This window comes from Nannobrachium achirus (genome assembly GCF_963921795.1).
Source record: "Nannobrachium achirus genome assembly, chromosome: 11".
Lineage (NCBI taxonomy): Eukaryota > Metazoa > Chordata > Actinopteri > Myctophiformes > Myctophidae > Nannobrachium > Nannobrachium achirus.
Window position 1 is genome coordinate 28514051 of NC_137820.1, and position 17948 is coordinate 28531998.

Genomic DNA, 17948 nt, shown 5'->3' on the forward strand with positions numbered 1-17948 from the left:
TGGGTATGGCCAGTGGTCTAAGAAGAAAGAAAAAAAAAGTAGTTCCCGAAGCGAGATTCGATACCGCTATGAAGGGTTTACCAGCCACCCGACGCTACCGTTCACGCCACTATAAACAACGGAGCCGCGCCGTCTCAGGAGCCGATGAGCCCCGAGAGCCGCCACCGAGGGAGCGGTAGCGACTGAGTCGCCGCGGCGAACGGTGTGAACGGCGCATGAGCCGACTCAGCGGCGTTACCGAATTATGTGCCGTTATGGACAGAGTAGTACATTTTGACCAGGGGACTGCTTCTGCATTCGAATGCGGCTCAAAGAAGGGACTACGTTATTATCCACGTTGTCAAAGATAAAAAAGAGCATGATGACAGCTAAATCTGAGACCGGGGTTCGATTCCCAGTGACTGGAAAATATTCCAGTAAACACTAGGCCTGTGACGATTCACTTTTTCCCGATTCGATTCGATTTCGAGTCATTGGCTGACGATTCGATTATATCACGATTAATTGCGTTTTCCTGCGATTTGCGATTGTAATCACGATTATTGCGATTTTTCCCCAAAAATTACAGCTTTTTTATATTGAAACATTTTAAAACAATTCTAAACAATATAAAACATTAAAAGTTGAATCATATACTTCAAATCAATGCAGCCAAATAAAGTCAGTCAATCTTTCTGACATTTATTTCAGCCAAAGTGCCAGTGGTACAACATTACAACATGTTCCTGGTCAAGATGCCAGAAAACACAGAACACAATAGTCAGTTTTATAGTCATATAAAAAAAAGAATCGCTGTGCTGCAGGCCTAAAGCACTGTGCTAGCTTTAGCCATAACATGAAATCCTCATGACCTAAAACTGTTCCTTTGGGACCTGTACTTACTCGTCTGACTTATTTGTGCAATAACAAATAAATGTAACCCTGAGTGACAAGTAGCTGCACACAGCTCAGAGTGAGCCAATAGTACATTAATAAGTAATAACATTCAGAATGTCACTTTAAATCTGAATCAGATCAACTTCAATACTGAAAACTTTGGACTTCCCTTTGAGAAGAAAAGAAAAACGAACAAAGTAATACCGATCCGGTACAAGTATCCTTAGGACATTAATAATAAAATAAAATCTAAATAAAGACTATGTAAAGTATCTGATAGTGAAGTCGCCGGTTCCTGTTACCCGAGTGGAGCCGAGTCAGGCCGAGATTGAATGAAAGAGAACGCAACAATTGCACCAAATAGATAACGCCACACGATGGCACTAAAGATGCAGCATGTAATCTGATGCATTGGTTGTAAAGTTTAGAACTCACTCAGTCACAACAACATCAGTTGGATTGTTATTATTATCAAAGATTGTTGATATTAACATAACGTTTTGGTTGATGGTTTACAATGGAGTTGTCATTGCGTGTTGTCATGCTCTGCAGAGCAAAATGGACACTCAAAGCAGAAAGATTATAATGAACAACACATGCGACAGAAAACGATAGCATTAGCATTGGCTAGCCAAAGAAGAAGGAATAAAAACATGGATTTATTTGTATTTACAAACTGTCATTGACTTACTGGTCTAGGAAAAGATCATTTTTTTGACGAGAGGCACAGCGCCTCAGCGTGATGCAGCTGCAACCATGACGACGTTAGGTAAGAAAGACGTCTCTCATACAACTCTAATATAATAACGTTGGCATTCTTTCATTTCGGGGCCACACGTTCGGGCCTGGATCTCTCGTTCTGCTCGGGTATCGGATCTAATTTTTCCAATAACATGCGGGGCCGTTCGGATCGGATCCATCATGTCTCGGGGCTGCTCGGGTAACGGTTCTCAAATTCCAAATGATAGACGGGGCCATATGGGTCCGGGTCCATTTCCCCCGGGTCCTTTTGGGTTCGGGTAGTTAAAATTGGACCCGTGAAGACCTCTACTCTGCAGTCTGCACTGCTGACTGAAAGTGGTTACTTATTTCACAACACACAACAAAATAGGCTCTGCGCTGCTGTCTGCTGACTGAAAGTGGTTATTTCACCTTCAGGTTAATTTCGCCTAAAAAAATAAATAAATAAATAAAATCGGAAAAATCGATTCTGAACTTTGAAAATCGATTAATTGAATCGCCGGCCTTAACATCGCGATAATATAGTGAATCTATTTTTTTGCACAGGCCTAGTAAACACATGTCAGCACATGCGTACTAAGACTCTCCGTTCTCGTTCCGTTTTCGTCTGACCGTAGACGCTGTAAACGTTCCAAAGCGTCGAACGGGTGAAGCAGAAAGCGAGTTGGGAACGCGTCGGGAGGGTGAAGCAGAGGGGGTGAGAATGGGCTGGCATACTTGATCACCATACGGCGTCACACAAAAGCATCGAAAGTAGCAGATCCAGAGCTTGTCGATCTGCTACTTATGAGCATTTTTAATTTGGATCCTTAAAAGTAACAGTTTTGGACTTACTATGAAGTTTCCACCCAACAGAGAGAGGATATGATATGATGTGATAATTATGATGTCAGGGTGTTTTCGGAGGGACCTAAGGAGTGAGCCAAGTATCCCTTAATGGTGTGCGTGTGGGGGGGAAATGTCCTCACATACAGTACTGTTTACTGTACCCAGAGCACTGTGGACAAACACAGTGGAGACAACAGTTCCCCTTCTGTTTGATCCGTTCCTCTAAAAAAAACATGTACGTAGAGAGACGGCAAGGATCATGGCAGACGACACAGCATGTAGAGTGGGAGGTGGCCGGGTACACACACACACACACACACACACACACACACACACACACACACACACACACACACACACACACACACACACACACACACACACACACACACACACACACACACACACACACACACACACACACACACACACACACACACACACACACACAGATGCATGGACACCAAGCCTGTGTTCTTTGATTGTGTGGGTGGTGGATATTCGAAATTCAAGACAGCTGAGACACTGGAGAAGAAGATATCGTCTCCGTCGGGTAGAAACCTCATCATGTCCAAAAATTTAAAAAAAGCAAAAGTAGCAGATCTACAAGCTCAAAAGACATCGGTTCGCGACACTTTTCCAGCTTGTGGATCTGCTCCTTTTGATGCTTTTGGGTGACGCTGCAGTATGATCAAATATAGGGTGTTAATTTACTAAAAAACACAAAAAGCTAGAATATGGAGATGAGAGGTTTCTGCTAGACTGCAACGATATGGAGGCTGTGATGACAGAAAACAATGACCGAAGAGACAGACAGACAGACAGACATTTCCCTACATGAAGGTAGCCTGACACTTCAGTCCGCACATCACCCCCCCCTGTTGGTGGGTGGTTTGTAGTGTGGACTGAAGCTGCACATATTTTAATCTATTTCAAACGCGCCTGAAGAGCGGGCGCATTGAATGGGCCAATCAGGGTTGTATGCTTGGGGCACGTGAACTCTATGCTCCGGTCCCAGCCCCCTCCAAACAGAGCTCTTGAGCTCATGTGAGACTCGCTCGTGGACTCTGATTGGTGTCCTCTGCCCACGTGAGAGTCTAGTGGACTCTGATTGGTCCGTGAAAACTGTCATGGCGGAGTCAGACTCGACTCGTATTATTAATAAACTATGAAATAGTGCCGTTTCCTCACGTTTTAATACCATTTTGCACTAACGTAAACATGCAGACATATAATATGTTATGAGAAATAAATAACGTATTTTTGCAATGTCACGCCACGTCGCGTGTGTGTGTGTGTATGTGTGTGTGTGTGTGTGTGACGTCAATAGGCTTTAGCCCGCCCACGCCGAAATAGAATCTGCCCTGGTAATCTCAGACTCTCCCGGAGTGAAACGTAGTGAACGTAGTGTGAGATGTCTGGCGCTCGCAGTCAGGCAAACATGAAGGCACTTGCAATCGTCCACGCTTTGTTTTATCATCCCACGCTCATATGCTGACAAGCCGCTCCTGCACAGCATACGGTGACAAGAATGAAGTGGCTGTGTCCACTCTTACCAGTGCAGTGTATGTTTTTAAATGTTGTCAATGCCACGCACGCACGCACGCACGCGCACAAACACACACACACACACACACACACACACACACACACACACACACACACACACACACACACACACACACACACACACACACACACACACACACACACACACACACACACACACACACACACACACACACACACACACACACACACACACACACACACACACACACATCAATCTCAGAAAACTAGAATATTTTGTAAAAGTAAAAATTCTTGAAACTTTCATAATATTTCTTGAAACTTTCATATATTCTAGATACATTGCACATTCAGTGAATTATTCAAAACTTTTTTTTTGTTAAAATTTTGAACTTTTAGGGCACACAGCTCATGAATATCAAAAGTCAATATTATACGAGACCACTCAAAACAAGGATTTATATTAGAGAAAAGTAAGAGTTGCTTGAAGTCCAGTGGGAAGTTTCCAAAGTCATGATTTGGGGTGCTATGGCATCTGCAATGCTTTTTCACACAATATTATACATTTCTGAGATTGATCTGTATATATTGTATGTCACAGTATGATTGAAAAAGGTGAACTCGTTTAACCTACATCTGAAGGTGACTTGAGCCACAAGAGGCACCGCCGAGCGAGTCATTTCTTTTATCGCCGAGAGGTGAAGTTGAAGAAAACGAGCATTCCTCTTTCAATCTGACTGGTTTTCCAATAAATAAAAAGTGTTTGGATGATTGCCGAACGGGCCAACGCTGCCATCCTAATAGCTAAAAATAAGGCGATACCACAGCGTTCCTGTCGAGTCCCGCGGGACTAACAGTCCCTCTGCAGCCCTCTCTGCCGTGCCAACACTCAGCTCACTATATATATATATATATAAACGTGTATAATTAGAGATACAAATTAGAAGCGGAGTGTTCAGACGGAACAAATAAATACCAAGTTACCAACGTGAGGAGGACCCAGGACATGAGAGAGAGAGAGAGAGAGAGAGAGAGAGAGAGAGAGAGAGAGAGACAAAACCAATGTCACAGGATGAGAGAGTGTGACCTTAATCACACTCACACACACACACACACACACACACACACACACACACACACACACACACACACACACACACACACACACACACACACACACACACACACACACACACACACACACACACACACACACACACACACACACACACACACACACACCTACCTGGCTGGTCAGTGTTTGTACAGCTCTTCTCTGTGTTTCATTACGAACCCATTTCCCCCAGCTAATACCCAGACGGCAGCCGCTGATAAAGAACACTACACACACCCAAGCGCGCACACACACACTACACACTACACACACACACACCGCCCCTCGACACACAACACCTCATCCCAGCAGAGGAAATTGGAAAGACGGAGACAGAGGCAGAGAGAGAGACGGAGGGTACAGTAGAGAGAGAGAAACAGACAGACAGACAGACAGACAGACAGACAGACAGACAGACAGACAGACAGACAGAGAGAGAGAGAGAGAGAGAACCTGTGGACAGAGTACAGGAGAAGGCCAAGGAATGCTGGTGAGGACAGATAGTCCATGGGCCATACGAGATGTCGGTATCCGAAAGGTGGCAAAGGTTACCATGCATTTTTGAAAAGCTCTATATGTGTGCTCTATAGGTTATCATACCAAAATATAATCTACAGATATAGAGCTTTTCAAAAATGCACGGTAACCTTTGCCACCTTTCAGATACCGACATCTTGTATGGCCCATGGACTACGAGATAAGACCAACCCACTAACACACAGTACAGAGGAGTCAGTCCAAGATATAGCGGGATGGAGGGATGTGTGTGCACACACGCTTGTGTGTGTGCGTGCGTGCGTGCGTGCGTGCGTGCGTGCGTGCGTGTGTGTGTGCACGTACGTGCGTGTGGAGAGGGACAAGATGGAGGGACGCGTGAGCAGAGTGGACACACTGCCCAGACTAGATGAAGGAGGAATGGACACTGTGTGCAGCAGAGATGATGGAGAGAGAGAGAGAGAGAGAGAGAGAGAGAGAGAGAGAGAGAGAGAGAGAGAGAGAGAGAGAGGGGAGTGGGGAGTGGGGACGATGTGTTGACAACTGGACCAATGACAATTTATTAAACACCATTTCAGCTGGCGTCAGTATTCTGGCATGTAATTCTAGGTGTAAATGTATTATCTATCCAGCATTTTCTTGTGTGGTGTGTGTGTGTGTGTGTGTGTGTGTGTGTGTGTGTGTGTGTGTGTGTGTGTGTGTGTGTGTGTGTGTGTGTGTGAGAGAGAGAGAGACGCAACAACGCCACTTGGTCACCAGTGGTATTGCAGGTCAGGCTACATACACGCATAGATAGATAGATAGATAGTAACAAAGCTACACACACCTCACGCTTAGGAGTGGTGTGACCACCACTCAAAAAGCCTAACATGTAAAATGTGTTTAAAGGTAGCAGCTCTGTTTGTACTGTATGCAGGGGCGTCACAAGGGGTAGGAAAGTGGGACTGAGTTACTAGGGCCCAAGGTGGAGGGGCCTTCATTATTTTATGCATTAACTATTGAAAAATAGCAGATTTACAAGCTCACAGCGCGGCACCGAGTGCCGCGCTGCAAGCTTTTAGATCTGCTATTTTTGAAAAGTCGTGAAAATGTGTGCAAATCTTTGAATATATGTATTTTTTAAGCGAACATTTGTAACTCAAATTTTGCTTCTGGGGGGTCCCTAGAACTAAATATTTTGAGATGGGGGTCCGTGGCCAAATACATACCATTTTGGGGGTCCTGCACATGAAAAGGTTTGAGCTCCACTGACATCGAAACATATATAGGTTTTTTTTTAAAAACCTTAGAAGGATTCGAATTTTTCAAAAATAGCAGATCTACAAGCTCGCAGCGCGGCACTCGGTGCCGCGCTGTGAGCTTGTGTATCTGCTATTTTTCAATAGTTAAAACACAGGGGCCCTGCAGTGAATCCTTGTACCCAGGGCCCAGAATTTGATGCGACACCCATGACTGTATGTGCAGTAGGTCTAGATGTCACTCAGCCACTCCAGCACCAGCATGTCCTCTCTCACTGTCTACATTCATAAACCTCCTGTTTGGCCTTCAGGGGCGCCAATTGGGTATGGCAGGGGTATGCAGCTGCCATACCCTGGGTCCAGCGGGGGAAATAAAGGTTACTTTTAAATATAAATCCATGAATGTCTCTTTGTCTATCTGTTGGTTATTATGTTGTTAAATTACAGTAAAATAACTACAAATGCAACATTTATATTGCATTTTCTCCACACCACACTTGTATTCTCCCCATCTTGACAAAATGGTATATTCCCAGGTTCCGCAGGTCAGCTGCACACAGGTGCAATTCATTATTGTTAATTGTGGCACGTTACTAACATGCCAATTTTAGCTGCACTTGAACAACCATTCCAGGCTGCTAGAGGGTAAATGCCCATTGCTAAAGTGACAATTGAATGACTTTTTAATACCTCTAAAATGACAAATGAAACATTGGCCGAATTAACAAATATTAGAGGCAAAATTGTGAAAATAGCAGATCTACATGCTCACAACGCCTCGCAACTATTTTCACAAAAGAACAGTGTTATACAAAATGTAATGCCTCAACTCTTAGTGCTCGTCAGGGTGGGGGGTCCCCAGTTAATATGGTTATTTTGGGGGTCACGGCCTGAAAAGGTTGAGAACCACTGCTCTAATGTAGTAATTTCTTATTTTGTCGCTCCTAATGACAACATATAGCGTCATCATCATCAACCTTGAGAAACTGTCAAGGAATGACCCTCATTTGCTATGGAGTTATAAAAGCAAAGCAATAAATAAATACGGTATAAAAAAGATTCAATGATTAATACAAAAATAAATAGATAAATCACACCCAGTGTGAAGTGAGCGGTGCTTTTTATGAGTTCATTTCATTAAGTGTCCCATGAAGCTTTGATTTGAGGAATATAAAAATACTATCATAGAAAAATAAAACATTTTGTACGGATAAACACTTTTACAAACCTGCACACAAGCATGCGCGTGCACACACACACACAGGAAAGGAGGTTACACAACTGGGTCACTTTATAAAGTTCTCACTTGAATAGATGTCTTGATGTACATAATGATGTATCAGTCTGCAACGTGACTGCATGTGTGCTCGGTTCTATATATATATGTAGGCAAGCGTGTAAAAGGAGTGTGTGTGCAAACTGCGTCGCCGTGCAATAGAGCACACAGAGCCACCGCATGCATGCGTCTCTCTGATTCAGTAGCAGCGCCGCACGCCTGTGTGTGCTTTCATGTCTCCCGGTGGTGGTGCTGCGGGTTCGCGTTACACAACATCCACTGATCCTCCCTCGCCAGGGACCCCGCCGAGCGGAGAGGAGAGGAGAGGAGCGGAGCGCCACGTACGTCCATGCTGCGCTGCGCTGCGCTCTCCTCTCCTCATCTCGCCTCCGGATTACAATAACTCTGTTCTGGCAGCGCTCCCAAAGCTGTCCCCTGAGCTCCGGCAGAACATCTCACCCAGAAGGCTGCAACGCCTGCCTGCATGCCTCGTTTTGAAAAAAAAAAAAAAACTCACTTCGTTCCCCCTCGCTGTCTGTCCGTCGCCCTCCCCGCCTGATCTATACTTAAAAGGCAGGGGATCGTTTTAAAAATGCTGAGGGTATTCCAATAATGTGAAGGGGGGAAAAAACAGGCTGCAGACGTGCCATTCAAACTTTCCTGATCTTTCCTGATCTCTTTTTTTTCTGTAAATGCATGTTTTCCCCAGGTTATTTTCACTGTTTAGCATGGCTAATTATTCTCTTTTAAGAAATGTCACTCCTCGACATTCGAAAACAGAATCTGAATAGCAAATGCCCTCCTGTTTCACTGACAATGTTCTGACAATGCACTGACAATCTACTGACTTGCCAATGGCCAAACTTCTAGAGCAGTGGTTCTTAACCTGTGGGTCGGGAACCCCAGGGGGGTCCTCAAATTATTTTGGGGGGTCCCCAGATGATGCAACATTGTTTTCTTACTCAACAGCATAGAAACCAACAAAGTTTAGGTGTATAGATTTATAGAATATATCTGCACATTTCAAAAGTGACAATTCAATGATTTTTTAATACCTTTAAAATGTCAACTTAAACATTGTCCAAATTGTCAAATATTAGAGGCTGAAATTGTGAAAATAGCCGATCTACATGCTCACAACGCCTCACATTGCGAGGCGTAATGTTCAAGAGGAGTTCTCAAATTCTTTTTTTTACCTACCGTAGCAGCCCTCATTTATCACAAACAAACATCCTAGGCACACAGAGAAAGTGCATCCATTGTCTGAAAGCATTACTGATTTGTCTAGTTTTTTTTATTTCTGGACTAGTTGCTTTGCAAGCTTGGCAATTTCAAAGTTTAGGTTTTCCCGGCGTCCTACTCTTGCACTCATTATAAGTTATCTCAAGGGCTGAAATGCCACGACGTCAATGTGTCACTGGGAGAATTTATGTGCCGCTTGCATTAATATAGTGCAGCGATAAATGTTGGACTGTTAGAATGCTTATGAAGACATTTAGAAAAATAAAATAAAACTCCCGTTTCAATCTCCAGAAGTCTCCCGTCAGTGGTGGAAAACTTCTACTCCGCTACAACTCGGAGGCAAACATTGTACTTTTGTTTTACTCAACTACAATAATTTAACAGCTGTGTACGTGGTTAGAATTCACTTTGCAGATTTCATTATTACAAAACATAATTAATCCCTATTTTATACTTTATGTATATCAGAAATATTTGCTGAGCTTGTAGATCATCTATTTTCAAAATATTTTGAACATTTTTAGTACTTTTACTTTAGTACATTTTGATACCAAAACGTTTTAACTCAATTTTTTTTTTCTTTTTTACTCAAGTCTCTGTCAGGTGGAAACCTCATGTCCAAAACTGTAACTTTTCAGGATAAAAAAAAAATTAAATCAAGCTCACAACGTGTCGCTTCACGCCACATTTCGAGTTTGTGGATCTGCTACTTTTGATGCTTTCGTGACGCTGTAATATGATCAAGTAGGGCGTTAATTAAGAGAAAACACAAAACGGTAGAATATGGAAATAAGAGGTTTCCGCTCGACGGTGACGATATGATGATGCCAATACTTTCACTCAAGTCACATTTTGAACGAAGCCTTTTTTTCCCTTGTATTTTTATATTACCCAAGAAAAATCATCTGAGTACTTCTTCCACCACTGCTCTCAATCCATCCATCCATCCATCCATCCGTCCGTCCGTCCGTCCGTCCGTCCGTCCGTCCGTCCATCCATCCATCCGCACACATAGACATCAAAGGGGGCTTGAGCCCCTGCCCTTTCATCTGTCTGTAAAAAGTGCCCTCTCCAGACCATGAATTCAGTTTTTATGATGGTGAAAGAAATGCAAATGCCCTCTTTCCATGCCATACCTGAAGGCAGCATTCAAGAGAATCGACTTGTCCAAACTCTTGAAAGAATTGCCCTCTCCGTGTAGAAATCCATGTCGTACATATCCACTTGATTATGCTTAGTTCAGTGTGGTATCAAGCACCGAAAATAGCCGACCTCCTAGCTCACAACGCGTCGCGCTGCGACGCGTTGTGAGCTTTGAGGTCTGCTATTTTCGATATTGTCACCAAAAGGCCCTTTTAGAAATGTTAAGACCCTGCCTCTCTAACGTTCTCTGCAGCCCCTGCATCCACCCAGCCATCCATCCATCCAGTAGCAGTCAGAGAACAGAAGCATCCATCACATGGTGTAATGGTGAAGCCATGCTGTCCAGAGTGCTGTCACAGAGAGGATAAATGGAACACCTGCACACTAACACCCCTGACCACAGTGACCACACCAGCACTTGACACCGCAAAGCAGGTCAGCTCCATGGAAGATGGAGAGGGCTGGCGATCACTCAGACACACACGCACACAAGTACAAGTGTGATGGCACGCGCATACCGAGGAACTGCATACACACACATAAAAACACAAGTACACGTGTGATCGCACACGCACACAGAGGAATTGTATATACACACACACACACACACACACACACACACACACACACACACACACACACACACACACACACACACACACACACACACACACACACACACACACACACACACACACACACACACACACACACGAGTACACCTGTGTTCGCACACGCACACTGAGGAATTACATATACTGTACACACACGTACACACACAAACACAAGTACACGTGTGTTCGCACACGCACACTGAGGAATTGCATATACTGTAGTACACACACACACACACACACACACACACACACACACTCCCACCCCCACTCACACACACACACACACAGCTCCTGTGTCCATTTCTAATGCACAGCAGGATGGATGATGACAGCAGGTAATGGGCAGATCTGAAATCAAACACAGACGGAAAGTATTTTCTCTCAGTAATTTTCGTTTTTCATGCATGACAAGCTGTCTGTCATGCATGACAAGCTGTCTGTCTGTCTGTCTGTCTGTCTGTCTGTCTGTCTGTCTGTCTGTCTGTCTGTCTGTCTGTCTGTCTGTCTGTCTGTCTGTCTGTCTGTCTGTCTGTCTGTCTGTCTGTCTGTCTGTCTGTCTCTCCTTGCCGTCCCTCCAGTCTGTCTCCCTTCACTGAGAATTCAAGGAAACAGACAGAAGATACAGCTTACTGAGACCCTCTCTCCCTCCCTCTCTCTCTCTCTCTCTCCCTGCCTCATCATGAAAATAGCCGATTTACAAGCGCAAAGCGCGGGAATGAAGTAAGTTAGCACTGCGATATCCATAGTACTCGCTGTACCCTTTCTCAGAGTACCCAGTGCAGTACCCACTACCATATGACTGCTGACGTCATGCCAATGACATACATGAACATACAGCATGCCAATGGAGATCTAGTGTGCATGGCATGCCACCACTTATATTGGCTCATCGTTGCAAACGCGTCGCAAAGCTCGGCCAATCCATGAAGCCAGTGGGTCGGGTTGGCCAATAAGTGGGTGCCTGCACATCCCCATACAAACACACATAGACTCCAGAGATGATAATAGATGATAATAGTGGGGAAAACAATGAAAATAAGGTTTATAAAAAGTACAAGTATTCGACACTCACTTTAACCCTCTTTAAAAACCTCTTAGCAGTAATGGGGAATGTGCAGAGTTGGAGGGGGAGTATAATAGAATGCACAGCCATGCTGAGACCCATCACCCAGAGACAATCAGCGATAGAAGACACACTTATGGTCATCGTGGTCCAGTGTCAGTGTCCTTTACAAGGATGATTAGATATACTGCATGAGAGGCTAAGCAGCCCTTGTTACACTGAAGCCCTGGTTGCCATGATTATAGTAACACCAAGCTAGGGGTGGGCGATATGGTGATAATTATCGTTGAGACGATACAATGTCTCCACGATATGCCTTTTCAGAAGTATCGTATGTATCGTGATACAATTGAGGGAGCCTTGTAAAAAATCCTGTTTAATCGTTAATACAGAGATTCATTGCAGAATTCAATTTAAACCTGCATTTTGGTCTAAATCAGTAGTTCTCAAAATGTAAAATGTCAACAGTATACAAATGAAACCAAATGGACCCGCAAGGGTCCATTTGGTTTCATTTGTATACTGTCAGAGTTACATACTTGTAAAGCTCAATTTAGACCTCCCAAAAGGAACCCAGAGAGTCTAGTTTTTGTCAAGTAACTTGAAAAATAACCATAAAAACCAACTTGAAAAAATAATTGTGATAAAATCTTGTATTGTGATACAGCTTGGGAAAATATGGTGATATTTTATGTTTCCATATCGCCCACCCTCCAGTGCCTTCCTTGGTCGGATGAGAACAAACGAGTGGCCGGATAGTATACGTGTCACTTCCTGGAGGAGATTGTCCAATCTCGACGGTTTATCAGACAGAAATAAATATTTAAAGAAACAGAGGAAGAAGGAAGCAGGTGAAAGTGATCGCTCATTATTAAATCATTTCATCTTTCTGAGTCTGAATACGCACGTGATGGAGAGTCGGTGTCGTTTGTGTATTTTCATTGCATGCCGCAACACAAAACTTGCTTATTGTGGGCCATACATGGCCTAATTGTGCGCCAGCAGAGCGTGCCATGCCCATGAGATGCGCTCACCCCATTTTATTTTTGCGCTCACCCCACTGACATCACCACTGGCATCACCAGGAATGCTGGTCCCTCATTGGCTGTTAATGATGACGTTGCCAGAAATGCTGGTCCCTGATTGGGCTATGGGCTTAAACACACACAGCATACCTACCTACAGTACCTACCTACCTATTAGCTACCTACCTACCTACCTATTACCTACCTACCTACCTGCAGCCGAACGCAGTACTGGCGTGCTCTGCTGGCGCAAGTAACGACAGCGGTTGCCAAATTGTAAATTTTCGATTTTTTGCATTGGCTATTCATAAATAGCAGAAGTACAGTACAAGCTCATAGCGCGTCACTTTGTGTTGAGCCGCAAGCTTTTACATCTGCTTTTTTTTCCTTTTTTTTTTTTACATTTTTGAAAAATCTTGTGAGAGTGTGAGTGTGAGAACTACTGATTTAGAAGGCATTTTGTAGAATCATCTCTTAAATTACACGAGTGCTAGGACAAGAGCAATGCTGTGAATGTCACAACATGCAAAATCAGTAGGCAAGCCCACACACACACAGGAGCGTCACAAGGGGTGCATGGGAAAGTGGGACTGAGTTACAAGGGCCCAAGGTGGAGGGGGCCTTAATTATTTTATACTATTGAAAAATAGTAGATATACAAGCTCACAGTGCGGCACTGAGTGCAGCGCTGCGTGCTTGTAGATCTGCTATTTTTCAAAAGTCGTGAAAATGTGTGCCCGTTTTTGAATATACTGTATGTATTTTTTAAGCGAACATTCGTGAATCAAATTTTGCTTCTGGAGGGTCTCTGGAACTAAATATTTTGAGATGGGGGTCCGTGGCCAAATATACATAATTTTGGGGGTCCTTCAGATGAAAAAGTTTGAGCACCGCTGACATAGAAACATAGATTTTTCACAAAACCTTAGAAGGATTTGAAATATTCAGAATTCGGTGCCGCGCTGTGAGCTTGTATATCTGCTATTTTTCAATAATTAAAGCACAAAATGTGAGCGAATCCTTGTACCCAGGGCCCAGAATGTGGTGACACCCTGTAGTACCCACTGGCTTCATGGAATTGGCCGAGCTTTGCAACGCGTTAGCGACGCTGCGCCAATATAAGTGGTGGCCTGCCATGCACACTAGATCTCCATTGGCATGTTGTATGTTCATGTATGTCATTGGCATGACGTCAGCAGTCATATGGTAGTGGGTACTGCGCTGGGTACTCTGAGAAAGGGTACAGCGAGACACCCTGCGCGCACGCACGCACGCGCACACACACACACACACACACACACACACACACACACACACACACACACACACACACACACACACACACACACACACACACACACACACACACACACACACACACACACACACACACACACACACACACACACACACACACACACACACACACACACACACACAAGCAAACATAGAAACCCATGCCTCCGCACCACGCATTGCTTATTTTACACGAGCGGAGACAAAAACGACAGCATGTAGGACAGGCTCCTTTTTTTTCTTTTCGCAGACAGGCAATCTCAGGGCACCGTGTTCCTATTCACCGTCTGACACAAAAGAGGCTTTAGAGGAGATGGAGAGAGAGAGCGAGAGAGAGGACCCTCGGAGGTTAGCGCTAATCCCACTCAACTCTCACGACACCACTCACGACCCATTGTTCAGCCACGGAAAACACACAGGCCATCTCTACATGAAGGGGTCAGGGAGTGTGTGGGTGTGCGTGCGTGAGCGCGTGCGTGCATGTTCAGCTAATCAGCTATACATATCTTAAAATGTACCGTCAAAGCAAGATTGCAAGTATTACCAATTGCTGTATAGTCAGGGAATATTAGCAGAATACCTGTCAAAGCTGGGAATAAATTCCTTACCAAATGATTTATTCACCAATGTGTTCGTAAAGGTGTCTAGTAACATGTCTAACAAAGATTGAAATTCAACATCCCTAGGAAAATCTTTGACAGCTAGGTTCATTTTGTGTCTCATTTACTTACTTACTATACACTATACTACAGTATAAGGGAAAACATTACTCCCAAAAATATGCTTTAAGTAGCATGTGAGGGGTCTAACTAGTACAGGTGTTTTTAATTATTCTGAATCCATTGCAAACATTTGATTTGCACGAAAAACATTCCTTGGGCCAAAAATGGACCCCATACAACTGTGAAAAGTGATGACTCATCACTAAACCATCGTTTTTTTGGGGGGCTATTTTTAGCCAATGAATGTTTTTCGTGCAAAACAAATGCTTGCAATGGATTCAGAATAATTAAAAACACCTAGTTAGACCCCTCACATGCAGATTTTTTGGGAGTAATTTTTTCCCTTATAGTATAGTTTATAGTAAGTAAATGAGACCCAGAATTACCCTAGCTGTCAAAGATTCTCCTTGGGATGTTGAATTTCAATCTTTGTTAGATATGTTACTAGACACCTTTACGAACACATTGAGTCCAGCCTCCATATTCTGGGGGAACATTACCCAAAAAAAACAGCATACCTATAAGCTCGGTTGTGAGCTTATAGATCAGCAATTCTTTGGCAAAGAATTGTGGTGGCGCAGACAGAAAAAAAAGCAGTCCAAGTACAGAGACAATTCAGGTCCAGTTTACCAAGTCTAGACAGTTTAAGTGGTTAAGCGGCTAAAACACCCATGTGTTTTTGTGTCTATTCATGGACCAGTATAAACATTCACAGATAAATACCAGCCGTTACTTAGTATAACCACCTTTTGGTACTCCTATTAGGAAGCAAGTAACCATGTATGTAAATGTACCACAATTGGGGCCTTTTCCATCGGCAAAGTACCGGTTCTGGTTCTTTCTCCCGCCTATGGGATGAACCAGAGGTGAGCTTTTCCACCGAGAACCGGAGTTGGTTCTGAACCGTAAAAGTTGGATCGGAACAGGATCAAAATCCTTGGTTCCTCTGGTTCAATCATGGTTCAATCTGGTGGAAACACAAGCCGGTTCACAAGAACGAACCAAGGTTCCAAGAAAGTTGAACCGGCTCTGGTTCTGGAACCAAGGTTCTTTTGGTGGAAAAGGCCCCAATGTGGTCTGAACAACTGCTGGCATGCAAAAGATAAAATAGTGGAAATAGCAGATCTACCAGCTCAAAACGCGTTGCAATGCAAGTAGGGAATTCATTTACGGGGGGAAATGATAAACTGTGTGGAGAAGAAGGTGCTGTGACCTTAGATGTTCATGACCCGACTAACCCTGTTATATCTGATTCTCTGAAGTGCACAGTCATTTGTGCACTCATATTTAACATTGTGTGTGTGTGTGTGTGTGTGTGTGTGTGTGTGTGTGTGTGTGTGTGTGTGTGCGTGCGTGCGTACGTGCGTGCGTGCGTGCGGGGGGGGGGGGGGGGTGGAGATAATGGAGATTAATTGCGAGCCGTATGTACCAATGCAATGTCATTATCTCCACATACCAGATAGATACCACTGAACACAGCAAATCTCACAGATATGCAAGCACACACACACACACACACACACACACACACACACACACACACACACACACACACACACACACACACACACACACACACACACACACACACACACACACACACACACACACACACACACACACACACACACACACACACACACACACACACAGGCACGGAAGCGAACCCAAGCAAAGCGTGGATCAGATATGAAAAAAAGGTCCTAAGAAGGAGATTAAGTTTGATGGTGTTAACCGCAGTCACTGAACAGTGTTTGCTGAAGCGTGCACAGTAAATGCTGTTGCTTTGAAGAATATACTGCACTGTCAAAACTGTAGACCGCTACTATTCATGCTTGTTGTTGTTCTCTAGAGATCAATGATTCTCAAACATTTTCATGTCAAGGACCCCCAAATGAACATGTATTTTTGGCAGCAACAGACCCCCATCTGACAATATTTTGTGCTCGGGACCCCCATACAAAATAAGATACTGTATCTACAAGCTCACAATGGCAACAACGCGTTGTGAGCTTGCAGATCGGCTATTTTCAAAGAGCCCAACTACTGTATAAGGTCAAACGCTTTACACTGTCTCTAAGTATCTATCTAATAAGACAGCCTCAATCTATTTATAGCACTGACTCATGTAGTGTAAATGTAAAGGCTGTTAACAATGCTGCTGCATAATTAAAAAGGTATGCTTCTCTCTGCTAATGCAACTTTTTGTCATCATGGACTGCATTACTCCGGTAACCTACTGTACATGCATACACATTTATTGTACAACTTGTACTGTGTGCTTGTACTGCGTACAAGCACTCTAAATGTGAGTTTGGTACAAGATACTTCATAAAAGTCACACTGCTAATTCTTCAACCCCAACAGTAATATCTCCCTCTCTCTCCTTCAGTCTCTTATCAAATTATCTTGCGGTACCCCTGGACTGCCGTCACTGCACCCCAGGGTGCCCAGTCACCTAGCATAATTTCAGACAGAGCTTGAGTCTGACATTTTCCCATTGAAAAGAGATTTCAAAGGGGAGGGGATTTGACATTTGAAATTCCCAATCACAAGAGATCTGGTGGGAGGGGTTGTGTTTGACTTGTGTGTACACAAAAACATTCCCCCCTCCCCCTCCCCTCTATGAGAGGCATCAAACAGGTCGTTGTCTTTGATGCTAACGAGGTGTGCAAAACCCCCTTTGAAGTTCAAAGGGAGCAATTAAGAGCTTTTGCTGAGCTCCCCCCTCCACTGTTTCTG

General features: G+C 43.9%; 1 protein-coding gene across 1 annotated transcript in view; it reads right to left on the bottom strand.

The window, feature by feature from the left end:
- b4galnt4a (beta-1,4-N-acetyl-galactosaminyl transferase 4a) overlaps positions 1–17948 on the bottom strand; it is a gene marked incomplete at both ends in the record, with an annotated part of 477817 nt that overhangs the window by 388090 nt on the left and 71779 nt on the right. The gene's annotated exons all lie outside the window — the stretch shown is intronic.